The sequence below is a fragment of the Corvus moneduloides genome, chromosome 10 (assembly GCF_009650955.1).
Source record: "Corvus moneduloides isolate bCorMon1 chromosome 10, bCorMon1.pri, whole genome shotgun sequence".
NCBI lineage: Eukaryota > Metazoa > Chordata > Aves > Passeriformes > Corvidae > Corvus > Corvus moneduloides.
In genome coordinates this window covers 19,513,253-19,526,041 of record NC_045485.1, presented here as the reverse complement: position 1 = coordinate 19,526,041, position 12,789 = coordinate 19,513,253, and positions in this window count along the sequence as shown.

Sequence of the window (12,789 nt, the reverse complement as noted above, 5' to 3'; positions counted from 1 at the left end):
ATTACATTACCAAATATTATTAGTACTAGTATTAGTATTAAATAACGATACATATTTATTCTAAATATACCCTTGTTCTACTTCATGCAATACCATCTAAAAGACCATTCACCCTACAGAGAGACATGCCCTGTGTGGTATGGCTCAAGTCTGGGCTTCAGGAAAATTTTGCCATTGGCTTGTGTCTAGCCAGAATTTCACTTCATGGTCAATCTCAAACCTGTATAAATCAGTGCAAGGACAAGACTTCTGTGAAAGTATGAGTGGTCCTTCATTATAATAAACACTGCAGAAACATTTTTTTTAAGGCATAAAATAAATTTAAAAGGTAAAACCCATAACTATGCATTTCAAATCAGTTAAATATTGCTGGCATTAAATATACTTTAGTCTTATGAATAATTTGGGAAGACTATTTCAGAGAAAGATTAATCAAGTTTCAGAAATATCCCAGAGTCAATGATACTCATTGCAACTGCTGTCTGAAAATCAGTATGTGCATTCTGAAATCTTCAGAGGACTGGTCCCTACCCCAAAGAATTCAAAATATAAGATGGGAAAGAGAAATCCCTGCAACAAAATAATAGCCTCACAGTGTTTTTCAGATGCTGGGATTGAAATTGGTCAAAGTTGATGGCAGTCTACTAATGTCTCTCTTATTCTTTAGGATTTTGTTAAAAGCGAAGACTGCAACACAAAACAGGTTGAGAGGGTACAAAATCTGAGATGAGGAATCAGTTCCCCATTGACACATTTTTTGCCTGAGGAGTACATAGCTTCAATTTGAGTCAGACTTTTCAGTTCTCCTTGTATAAGTGTAAGAGTGGTTATTTTAAATGCATGCATCATACTGAAAGGATGGTGGAATGGGTGCTTTCTAGTTCAAGGTCTGCTGCTGAAAACATGTTCTGCTTTATTAGCTGTTTGCAGGCTGTGATGTCTCACAGTGAGAGTACCCTTGGGTGCCAAGATTTGCAGGGTTCAGGCCAGAACAGAATGTAAGATTAGGTTCTGAACTGGTACAAGTGGACTAACTCCAGGGGTGTAGACAGTAGCAAAACTACACTTGTTGCTGCCCACTTATCACCTCCTGATGTCACTTGGAGTTTTCTCTTTCAGTCTATTGCTGCAACATGTAAGTCTAATAAACCACTTGTTTTACACCCTGTGCACCATGTGGATCTCTGCTGCTTTTAGCTCACTAACAGTTAATATCTATGAGCCATTTTCTCCAACAAAGAGAGCCACTCTTTCATGGAGAAACTCTTTATCAGCCTGGCAACTTGTGAACTCCTTAGCATTTGATCTGATGCAGACAGTGCTCCTGATGAAATCAATAGCTGCATTGATTGAGTAACAACCTGAGGGACTGGGCCCTGGACTGGGCTAGCACAGCCAAGTGATGAATTCAGTGATTGAAATGTTTTCAGTAGAGTTAGGAGCTGTCCCCTAAGACAGGAGATTTTCTGCAGGCTAGAGATTTTAGATGTCATCGTATGGACTCTGATATATGGACAATTCACCCCTAAATCAATCTTTGCATGGTATAAACATGTCTCTCCAAGTTCTCACTGTGACTGAACTCCCAAGAAGGACCTGAAGGTGCTGCCTTTCGTGCTTCCACAGTTGTGTTCTTCATGAGCCAAAACACTGGCTCCCTTCAGTACAGAAAGTGCAGCTCACTGGCTCCACAGACAGAGTCTCCTTGGAGTGACTGGGAACAGCAGCACCTCAGAGCTACCCTGGCCTGTGCTGCCAGCGCCATTCCAACCTTTTGCTCTCCCAGACATGAGGAAAAGCAGCTCTAATTGCTGCAGCTCTCCAAATCTTTTCAATGCCTCTGTGACACTTTCACCTTCCAGTCCTTCAGAAGTAACCCAGAAAATGGGCACTGTCAACCAAGAAGAAACAATGTGTTAATCTCCACAGTCACCTAAGGGGCAAACCAGACTTGGAGCACTTCAGTAGCTGGCCTTCATGAGCTCTCTACTTTGTGCCAGTGTGTCCAGCCTCTGGAGACCTCACAGATTCATTCCTCACCTTGGTTAACCAGCTTACCCAGCAGCACGACTGGGGTCAGTTACATTCACTAAACTCCTGACCTTGAATAAAGCCTCACTGATCCCCTCAGCAGGACAACATCCTTTTGCAATACTGATAAAAAACCTGGTTCTGTGCACCTTTGCACAGTTTTCCACTGAGTTATTCTTGACTGACACCAACACTGGGAAAACGCAGCAGAGATTCCTGAAATGTTTACATGAAATATTATTTGGTGGAGTATTTTGGTGTTTGGTTTCTTAATTGAAACTAATTGATCAATACTTTTTCCATGGCACAGTGAGGACCAAAGGTAGAAATGGGTCTGCATCTACTTATCAGTGCTCCTTTGTAGTGGAAGACACCATAATTTGCTGCAAAATATGTGATATCTATAGGATAACTAAAGCTTTGTCTATGTGCAAAAAATACAGTGGATTAAACTGATCCATAAATTTAAGGTTGGGTGAAAATTCTGCTTCTGGTGTATGAGAGGTTTGTCAGAGTTTAGCTTAAAATAAAGCTCAGAGAGCCAGCATCTTTGGGTATTTTTTCTACCCCGAAAAACAAAACCACAAAAAAACGCACCTGAAAACCCCCAAACCAAAGCCAAACAAAAAAATAAACATTACTTAATTAACTGTGTTTTCTCTGCTTAGTGTGCCAAAATTTTAACCTGGTGTGTGGGCCACAGGAGGTGTTCTTAGGTAGGTGGTCAAAGAAGCTTTCTTTTCTTCTGTGGGACCTTTCTTACCAGGTGATTCAGGTGATACTGTGATAAGCTAGGATCAGGTATCCATCTCTGAATCCAATTCTGTTTAAAAAAAAGGGTTATTGTCTCCCAGTCTTTCCTCCTCTCCCAGCTGTTTGTCCCTGTCTTCCTGCCAGATGTTATCACATCTTCAGACTGTTTGCAGAAATGTTCAGAAGAGGGCCCTTAAGTTGCTTCTGACAAAATCCTCTCCTTTGGCAAAGAGCTATTACTTAAACCATTTTAAATAAATCTGTCTTGTTTTGATTGATAGGATTGAGAATGCTTAAAAGATCATCCCTTAAGAGGCTGTGTCCTGCTTGCCTGCTGATCTGGTGGCAGGACAGTGGCAGGTAGCTCAAGACAGTAACCACTCATGAATTTTTGGTCAGTGCATTCACCCAACATCCCAGGGTAACCCCTCAGCCGGTGGTGGTGGGCTGGGACTCCTGGGCTCTGTACCTGGTTGAGTACAGAGTCTTAAGCACATCAACCGTTTATGCTTCAGTTTCTTCATCAAGGCATAATCATCCTCACAGCAGGAACACTGTGAGAGTTAATTGTAGAGTGATTTGATCCCCTTGGTGCTGAGTTACAGGTAACTGCTGCTACTTCTGCCTTTCATAAGAATTAACTTTTTTTTTCTTTCTGATGTCTTGAGTAAATTAAAAGCCAAATTTGTGTTCACAATGGGAAACTGTGCTACACTTTGCAGAACGTTGTTTATTCTGATGATTCACTATCAGGAGTGTTGCTATGTTAAATGGCCCAGCAAGGAATCCTCCCTCTCACCCCTCATCAGAACAAACACACAATTCCCAGGAACAATGCATCAAACTATTCAGCTTGTCCACAGGGAGGGCTAAAATCTGCTCTCTGAGTGCCCCTCACATTCAGTTCGACATTGTTTTGTTGGGTAAGGTTAGTGTGTATTCAATTAAAACTCACATCAGCTTCTCAGGGAGACCAACACAGGTATGACTGGAGTGCACAGTGGGACACTCAACATCTCAGGGACAACAGCAGGAGGGAAGAGTCCCCTCCCAACGTTAACACAAGTCAGGAACACCTTTTCTCCTCCGGAAGACAGGCACATAAAGCCATGTGCTGTAATGCCATATGAATCTAAGGCTATAGCTCTGCAGTATAAAATACTTCTCAGCAATACCATCTTGAGGAATTCCCATCCCTGGCTCATTCCAGTGACAGCACGGTCCCTCAGGTGATCATCTCTGTTGGCAGCACACCCCAGTGCAGAGGTGATAATAAAGTCAGGTGTCATTTCACTGCTGAAGAAAACAGAGCATGTCACTACACCTGAAAGTGCCTGCTGAGGTGGTGCATGGCCAGGTTGCTCCTCAGTTTGGGTTTGTTCCTCCTTACACCACTCCAGCTTTGTAGAGCAGTATGGCATGTATGTGGATATATATAGAGATATATATAATCCATAATAGGGTCTGAGTATCTCTTCCAGTGGAATAGCTGGGGTAGGGAGTGCAGCTTCCGTAGCTGGAAGAATCTGAAATTGAGCCCTTAAAATGAAAATTAACGACTATTCCTTGGTGATAGCAAAGAGTCAGTGTGCAGATAGTGTGTCTGTTTATTTGTAAAACTGCTATTGCCCAGGAGTCAAAAAGCTATTTTCTAGCAAGTATCCTTCCAGAAAATTCTCACTCTTCAAATTATTATAAGATGCTTTCAGCTCTCCCAAGATGATATGATGGATGGTGAGAAAAGCAAATGAAATATACTGAGTTAAAGCTGGTTTGCTGAAGTTTAAGCTGGTTTATTGCTTAACTGTACCCTCTCCTGGGTTTACTGGTTTTTTTTATTTTAAGCTGCAAAAGGGTTATTACCATCTTAAAGCTGGGAGCTCCAGTCTCCAAATCCCTATAACATTGTGCAAAAGTAAATGGGACAGTGAACTGACAGACACTGTCATAACTTACCTGCTGGAAGCTCACTAAAATCCTGCCTGTGAAGGCACAGAACCAAATCCCATCATCACCTGAGGCTAAGACAGTGTGACCGTGGCAGCTTTGGGTGGAGCTTTGTCCACATCACCAGATACAGTTAAAGGCCAGCCCTTACCTTCTCTGTATTCCAAGGACATCTCTTCCTTTTGTGTCTGCCTGAGCAGTCGCAGTGTGACAGCGCCTGTCATGACTGAAATCTTTAAGAGGAAATATGGAAATAGTGTGGGAAAGTTGGGAGATTGGATTTACCAGAGAAGCCTGACCCAATTCATTCCCCCAAGGGTGGGCTGGGATTGCAGGAATATCTCCTGTCAGCCTCCTGCAAATAGGGACCATCCACCCTGGTCCTTGGAGGCCATCTCTCCTTTCCTCCCTCCCTCCCTCCCTCATCCCCACCACACCATGGCTCCCTTGGAGCAGTATTGCCAGACATCTGTGAGCTGCTGCTACCTCTGATCACTTCTCTGCTTACCACACACTGAGCCCCAGGAGCAGCTCACACCATCTCCAGTGACATTCATTAGCTGCTCTTCCTCTCTCCATGGCCACTGCTACCTTTGCATGGGTTTGTGATGGCACCAGGGCTCCTCTTTCCACAGCAGAATGGAGCCAGGGGACAGGACCTAGGGCAGGGAGGGCAGTGTGAGAGGCCTTTCCCCCTCCTGCTCTGCTTCCAGGGTATAGTCCAGGCTGCTCATCTGTTTTTCTGAGACATTTCTGCTTGCTGCCTACAAAGGCTCATTTTCTCTGGCTGATTTCAGAAGCAGTGGGAGATGCTGATGTGAAGCCAGCGTTATAAAAGCACACTGAAACCTAGCTTAGACTTGGAGCCTGGCCTAGCCAGATCAGCAGTAAAATTTTCAGAAGGAAAGAGGAAAAAAGCTATTTCCCATCACAGGAGCAGTGGGGTGTTTTCCATGGGAACAATGATGTTCTGGTTAAGTTCTAAGAACTTTTCTAATTATTAGGCCAAACCAATGAGAAAGCTGATGTCAGCAGGAAGAGCTGATGGGAGGAATTATAATTGTGTCTGGGGCCATATGAAAGCATTATACCATGTCTTGCTCCAGACTTTGCATGAGTCATTTTCCTCCTGGTCAGGATTGTGTATTGAAGTGCAGACTGGCAGTTGTCTGGATCTTTCCTTGTGCCAAAACTGCTGTGAAGTAGGTTTTGTTTGTTGTTGTTTTTTTTTTTTCCAGTGCCACTGTGAGAAGTACCATCAATAGAATTTCTTTTCTGTGGAGGCAGCATCAAGCAAGGCATCACACGGTGTGGGGCAGTAATTGCAACACTTGCTGCTGATTTATTGTCAGCAACTTCTCTTGTGGAGAGAGTGCTTCCTCAGTTCCATCCATAAAACTTCAGTGGTTTCAGGAGGAATTATGGCTGCTTGCCACTTCTGAGTATCTGCCTCTGAGCACTTAGGTCTTTAACTGTATGTAGATTTTCTGTAGAAGCCTATTTGCAGCAGAGACCTACTTTTAGACACCACAGTGCAGGACTCTTCCCAAATTATACTGTTGTTTCCATCTGTAAAGCTAACAGTTTTGCCTCTCCCTTGATTAGAAGGCATTTTAAAAAGTAGATCCACCAAGTGATCCACCTCTTTTCTCCCCTTTCAGCACATCCCAGCTCCTCTTGGTGTCACTGGAGAAATACCTATTGTTTTCAGATAGAGCTGGGTTGAACTTCAGGATACTCTAAGGAGACAGTCATCAATTTATTGATGTTGTCATCAGGTGAAATGGGTTACAAGACAGTGTAAATCTAAATTTTATAGGAAGCAACAAAGCAAACAGTTATGTCATAGAAAATGGGCAAAGCCTGAAAATGATCTGACAGTTGTGCCAAGCACTTCCCACTACAGTCTTCAAATCAGAGAGAAAGAGCCATCAGCCACCTCGTGCTCTGTGTCTTTCATGTCCATGTGATGAGTTAAGCCAGCACAGCAGCTTCAGTGCCTTCACTCACAGATCTGTGGGACCTGCTGAATCCTCGTGCAGTCTTTCCAGGGCATAATCTGTAAGGCTTCATTGTATGTCAGGCCTACTTAAAGGTTCATGCACTGAAAATATGCAAAGGCTTCTGTCACACCAGCAAAGCTCTGGCAGAGCTCCCCTCCCTCAAACCTCTCCTAGGCAGCTCTGGGAGAGGCTTGACTTTTCAGCCACTGTGGGTGTAAGTGCATGCTCTGAAGGGTCTGTGTTCAGCCCTGGTGTGAGATCTCTATTCACAGTGAAGCATAGATTTTCCCAGACTCAGACACAGGGATACTCAGAACTTTTCAGTTTATGCACGCAAGAATGTGTTCTTGCACAGAATGCACCTGCTTTGCACAGAATTTTAAAGCACAATTGCTTTGTTAGAGAAATCTACCAAAAAAAAAAAAAAATCTCTATTTCCCACCTCTGTTTCTTTACCACCATGGGCATTATTCAGATAATTGATTGTAAGTTGATCATTTTTTCTTTGCAGTTCATCTTATGACTTTTGAGACCTGAAATCTGTTCCCAGCTCTGCCTTTTGGCTGATAACTTATCTAAACCAGGATGGGCCTGCTGGCAAAAACATTTCCTTCTTCTGTCTCATCTTCTACTCCAAATCTTGTGTATTTTGCTGCAAGTATTTTCCTATATCCCAGAGACTGATATATCTTGATTTATGTATTTGTTTTTGATGCATTTCTCTGCTGCAAACCGCAGCCCTCTGCACAAGGGCTGGAAGAAGTGACTTTTCTTGCTTGATCTTATCTTCTTCCCCCAGATAAGCTTCCTTCCATCAGTCCTCGATGTTTTCTGATGCAAATTTGTAGAACTGGAATTAAAATTCATCCTGCTGCAGTATGTGGTGGTTTCCCTCTCGACAGCTTTCCGAGTGAGAGCAGCAAGTGTGAAGGTGTTGAAAAGCAGCCTGCAGTGCTCCATGTCAGCTGTAGCTCTGAGCAGGAAACGCTGCTGTACCAAGATCAAAAACTGCTATTAGCACGGTGTCCGGGGCAATGCTGCCTATTCTTCTTGTTCTGTTAAAGAACATGCTATTTTCTTGCTTCATTGCTCCATCTGTAGCACACTGGCAGTGGTGATTGTCATTATTGTTATTAAGGGAGAGCCTATCATGCTTTTCAGTGGAAAATTGGATTCTTGACAAGATCGTTTTGCTTGAAGTTTAGTCTTTGGTGGGAAATTTTCACTTTTTTTTATGAAAAATCATTCAAATAATATATTTTTTGCCTGGAACTTTCGTAAAGCATTTCTTCAGTGCAATGTTGTTAATTTTTATGGGAGATGGGGACAGATGTGTTTATATTTTCTGTCTGTTTTTATGGCTCACTGTTATAGCACTGACTCTCGTGGCTCCTCAGAAAACCATTCAAGTGCCAAAGAATGAACACAGGGCCAGTATCTATTTCACAGTTTTATCAGGACAAATCCATGCTAGCACCACTGAAAGCAAGGAAGTTTCCTTGTATATCTGTCAGTCTATCCACAGGGCTGCTTGTCTAGTTGAGCACTGGGGGCAGAGCTCCCTAGTGCAGACATGGCTTATATTGGCAGAATAATGGTAATCTTTTGCCAATATACTTCAGACTAGTTTCCCATACTGCATAAACTATGCCTGGAAGAAAACTTGTTTCTGCTGACACTGCTTTTGTCAGAAGAAGAAAAATAACTAGCTTCTGATCAAGACAGTTGTTTGACTGGACCCATGATGTGCAGGCAACGACTCAGGCTGTACCTGGTCCTGACTGTCACCTGGCTCACCCTGCAAGGGCCTTTCTGCTCTTGTTGCTTCCTTGGAGTAAAACCAAATAACACCACTTGCCACCTCCTTGATTTGGGTCAAAACTGTAAAGGTGCAGGGAGATTTAGTAGTAAAGCAAGACCCCCTCCTGGGCAGTGACTTTCTCGTGAAGGGCTGGGCTCATCGGCTCATCGCCGTGACCTGCCAGCAGAACAACGCTCTGTCTGCCTGGTGATAAAGCCACAAAGCCCTGGAGGCACTCCTGGCACCTCCTGAAGTGCAATCTAAGGTGCATGTCAGCACTGATTAAATGGAAGCTTTATAGAAGGCGGTTTGGACCTTGATTATTTTCGAAGCACCAGCAGTCAGGGAACGGGATCACTTGAGCTGTCAGCTGGGTGATTTAGTGCAACCCCTAGAGGGAATAATGAAGGTTGTGATAAACTGCAGTGTAAGAAGCCGGTAAATAACTTTTATGGAAGAACTGTATTTGGAAACACTGAATAATGGCAACTAATGTCACAGATCTTATGGAAAGGTGCTTTCCAGAGTTATATATTTAAATGGTCGTAGTGGGTCTAAACTGGTCTTTGGGAACTCGGTGGAAATCAATAGAATTACTTCAGGGTTGATTTAAAAAAAGAAAACACCATCAATAATGTTACGTATTTATTGATAATGTGAAACAATTAACTGCTTTGGAGAGGAGGAGTAAATGTGTTTATGTTAATATATTACTTTATTACTTCTATAACACAAAACAAGACTTCCAAACCACAGTATCCATTTGGGTTTTTTTATCTTGACCTATATATCAGTTATTTTTATCATGAAGCCCACACAAATGAGGAGAGGCATTTATTATGTTCTTTTTATTTCACAACGCGTAATTCAAATCTGGAAAAACTGTTTTCTGGCATAAATACACTTTTTCACTTTTTTTTTTAAACACTTTAATGTGATTTAATTTTCTGAAGGTTATTTTAAGAACTGGTCACATTTTGGTCTTCATTTTTACTGTTTTTAAATTCAGAAAAATCTCTAAATGAATGTCCAATCGAAAATTAGATCTCACGTTCTGGTTGTAGACAGAATTAAATCAATAAATTCTAACTAAAAATTATACATGAGATTTCCTTTATGCTTTCATAAAACAAATTTCTTTGCTACTCCAGCAAAATTTGCAGAGTAAATAACTGAAGTCACTCTGAAATACTATTTGCTTTCGGAGTGCTATCCCATGGATGCTGGACACTGGACAGGTGCTTGTATTGACTGTAGTAAGAATTTGGCTTGATCATACCTGAAGCATCCATACATATGGAGAGAACTTTCCAAAAATCTGTCTGCACAGGTCATAGGGATCTTTTCTCTGCTTCTGTGCAGAGAAAGGCATGCAGCTGACATTTTACTGTGTCGGGGCCTGTCCTGACTGGCTGCTCAGCTGTGACATGGTGATGGATGATGGAGGACCAGGTGTGTGCTGAGCCATCAGACCCAATCCTGTTCCAGCTGGTGCCCAAGTCATCTCTGGCTGCAGAGGGTGGGCTCCTGGCTGCTGCAGGTCTGAGGACGAATAAGCGGCCGTGATCCCTGCTTGATCTCTGTGCCACTCATTCTGCCCATGGACTCTGTAAATCCTCTGTCACTCTTGTTATTTGAGTCCTCATTATTTACCTGCCTGAAGTTACCACCAGTGGCAGGTCTTGTTCTGCCTGCACCACGTGCTGACATCCAGCCACTGTGCAGCTTTCGGGGACTCTGGAGTATCCCATGATGATCCCAGAGATTTATGTGCTGCTGGGCCCTTGCATTTCCGAGGAGCTCTTGTCTCCCTTCTCAGCGTCTGTGGCACAGTGGGATGTGCCCCCATGAAAGAGGCTGGAGACGCTGTGGGCTCCAAGAGCATCGTGACACAAGTACAGTTTGGGATAGGTCAGACAGAAACCTTATTAACTGTGATCAGTGAGAGAACATTTGGACAGCATCTCCCCCTCTGCTCCGCCTTCCTCCAAGTGATTGCAGAGATCCAGCCTATATACTGGTTCAGAAAAAAAACAAAACAGGTGAAGAAAACAATCATTTATACAAACAAAGGCAGGGAGCCATCCCTGGGAGGAAGGGACTCCTTACATAGCTTGTTAACTGCCACAATTCTAAGAATGAATCAGACAGTAGATAATGAGACCTTATGGAGAGATGGCTCTTGGTGGAGCCCATAGGAGTGGCACACTCAGTATTATCTTGCCTCGGAAGTGGGGAGCTGGGAACAATCACAGGCTGTTAAATCAAAGGGAGTGTTCTTCCAGATAGGATAAACTTCTTAGCCAAATCTCTCAGATCTTAAAAATAATAATTTTACCACCACAGAGGTAATGTGAGGTGAGCATTGTTTTTTTCAGGTTGCAATGAATCTGCAATAAGTGTTGAAATGTCTTCACTGTTCTCCCTGCAAAGAAGAAATTTTAAGACCAGAATTATTAGAAGTGTCAGAAAACCTGAAGAGCAGCAGGGAGCTGCTATGGCTTGTAAAGTGACATAAGGAGAATCTGAGGGATGCCAGGAGGGTGGAAAAAACAGTGCAATGCTTCTTCTCTGGCTTTCAAATTTCTGGATAACAGCTGAAGTTTGGGAACATGATGGTCAGTTTTGTGACCCTTCACTGCACCTCTGTGGGTTTGACTTTCAAGTCCTGAGCAGCTTCTGATTGACTAGAGTCAGTTATGATAAACCACAGTCAGGAATGATAAAACTGTTCTTTTCTGCAAATAGAGAGTATCACTACATGAGAACCTTGGGGAACTTTTGCTTAGGACCAATCAGGGATCCTTTTATGATATTTTTTTCCCTTTCACTGTTTTTCCCCTCTTAAAAATCCTAATTTTTCAAAATTGAAATGATTCATGAACCAGGATCCTTTTCTAACTCAGCCAAAGCACGGAACTGCTTTTTCAGAATGTGTATGACAGTATTTTTTGACATTTTTAACCTGAAATCTTACTATTTTTATTTCAATTGAAGTCACTTTCTACTTTGAAGTTTTAAGGTAATTGAGATCAGAAAATTTAAATGAAAAGAATTAAAATAGAAACAAAACGTTTAAAAATTACAACACAACACTCTGAGTGACCTAACCTGAACATTTTGTTCAGCTTTCAGTTTGCAAAATTTCCAGGTTTTCTTGATTTGACTGCACCACAGGAGCAAAGCATTGACAAAGCAGGATTCTTTGTCTAGTGCAGGGGTTCCTCCTGCCCTGCAACAACCACATAAAATCATGACATAGCAAATTCATCCCTGAGCAATAGGGCTTTGGGTGGGGTCCACAGTGTATTCTGACATTTCCAACAATTTTGTGAAGTAGCAAGTTTTCCCTCTATTCTCTCTATTCCTGCCTTTTGGAAGGAATAGTACTGAGAACAATTTATTTGGATGAAATTAGCAAAAGGCTTTTCATAGGTGCACGAATGGATTCAGGTAGTAGCATATGTAGCATATATAATGTACATGAGAACATGAGAGAATAAGAGCAGATCAGAATTAGCAATTGCAGTCCTATCATTCAGTTATTCGGTTTAGTTGTTCCTTTCTAAAAACTGGCTGCTCTCAGTCCCCTCTGCCTTGCCTTTCCATAGTGCTGCTGCTGGGTTGAGCCAGCCCCACCCCTGACCAGCCAGGATTTTCTGAGATCCCATCTCAGCACCAAGCGAGGGCACTGCCCCTCATGGGGAGAGGCAGCAGGTTTTGCTCCTGCCTGGGTACAGCCCTGCAAAGTGTGGGTGCAATGCTCTAGTGCTGCTCAAACCAGCATGGGTGTACTTGCCAGCTCCAGAAAACCTGTACACAGGTAAAGTAATGCAGTTATCCACTGCTCTGGGTTATGCTGTCATTCTGTATCAAGACAAATTAGTGTACTCGGAAGCAATCAGAAGTAATTACTCTTTAAGAAACAATAGGCATCACTCTGTGGCTTCTACCTGACAGCTAAAGAACTTGGCTTCCTGTGAAAAACCCATGCAGCTTAATCTTCTTGTGTCAGATCATATTTCCTTGTCTTCTCTTGGTAAATGTTTACATTGCTGCAGTAAAAGGGGCACTGCATGATCTCGGCTAACAGGGGACTGTGTGTTTAGAGATAGTAATGGGAGCCTGCATCCCTCTGCTATCACAAGATGAGTGCAGGGTTTTGCAGGTACAAAATAGCACCTCTGCGGGAGCTTGAGTGGCCCCATTCTCAGGAGTAAATCCTCGTTCCACGAAGTCAGTTCCTACTGTTAG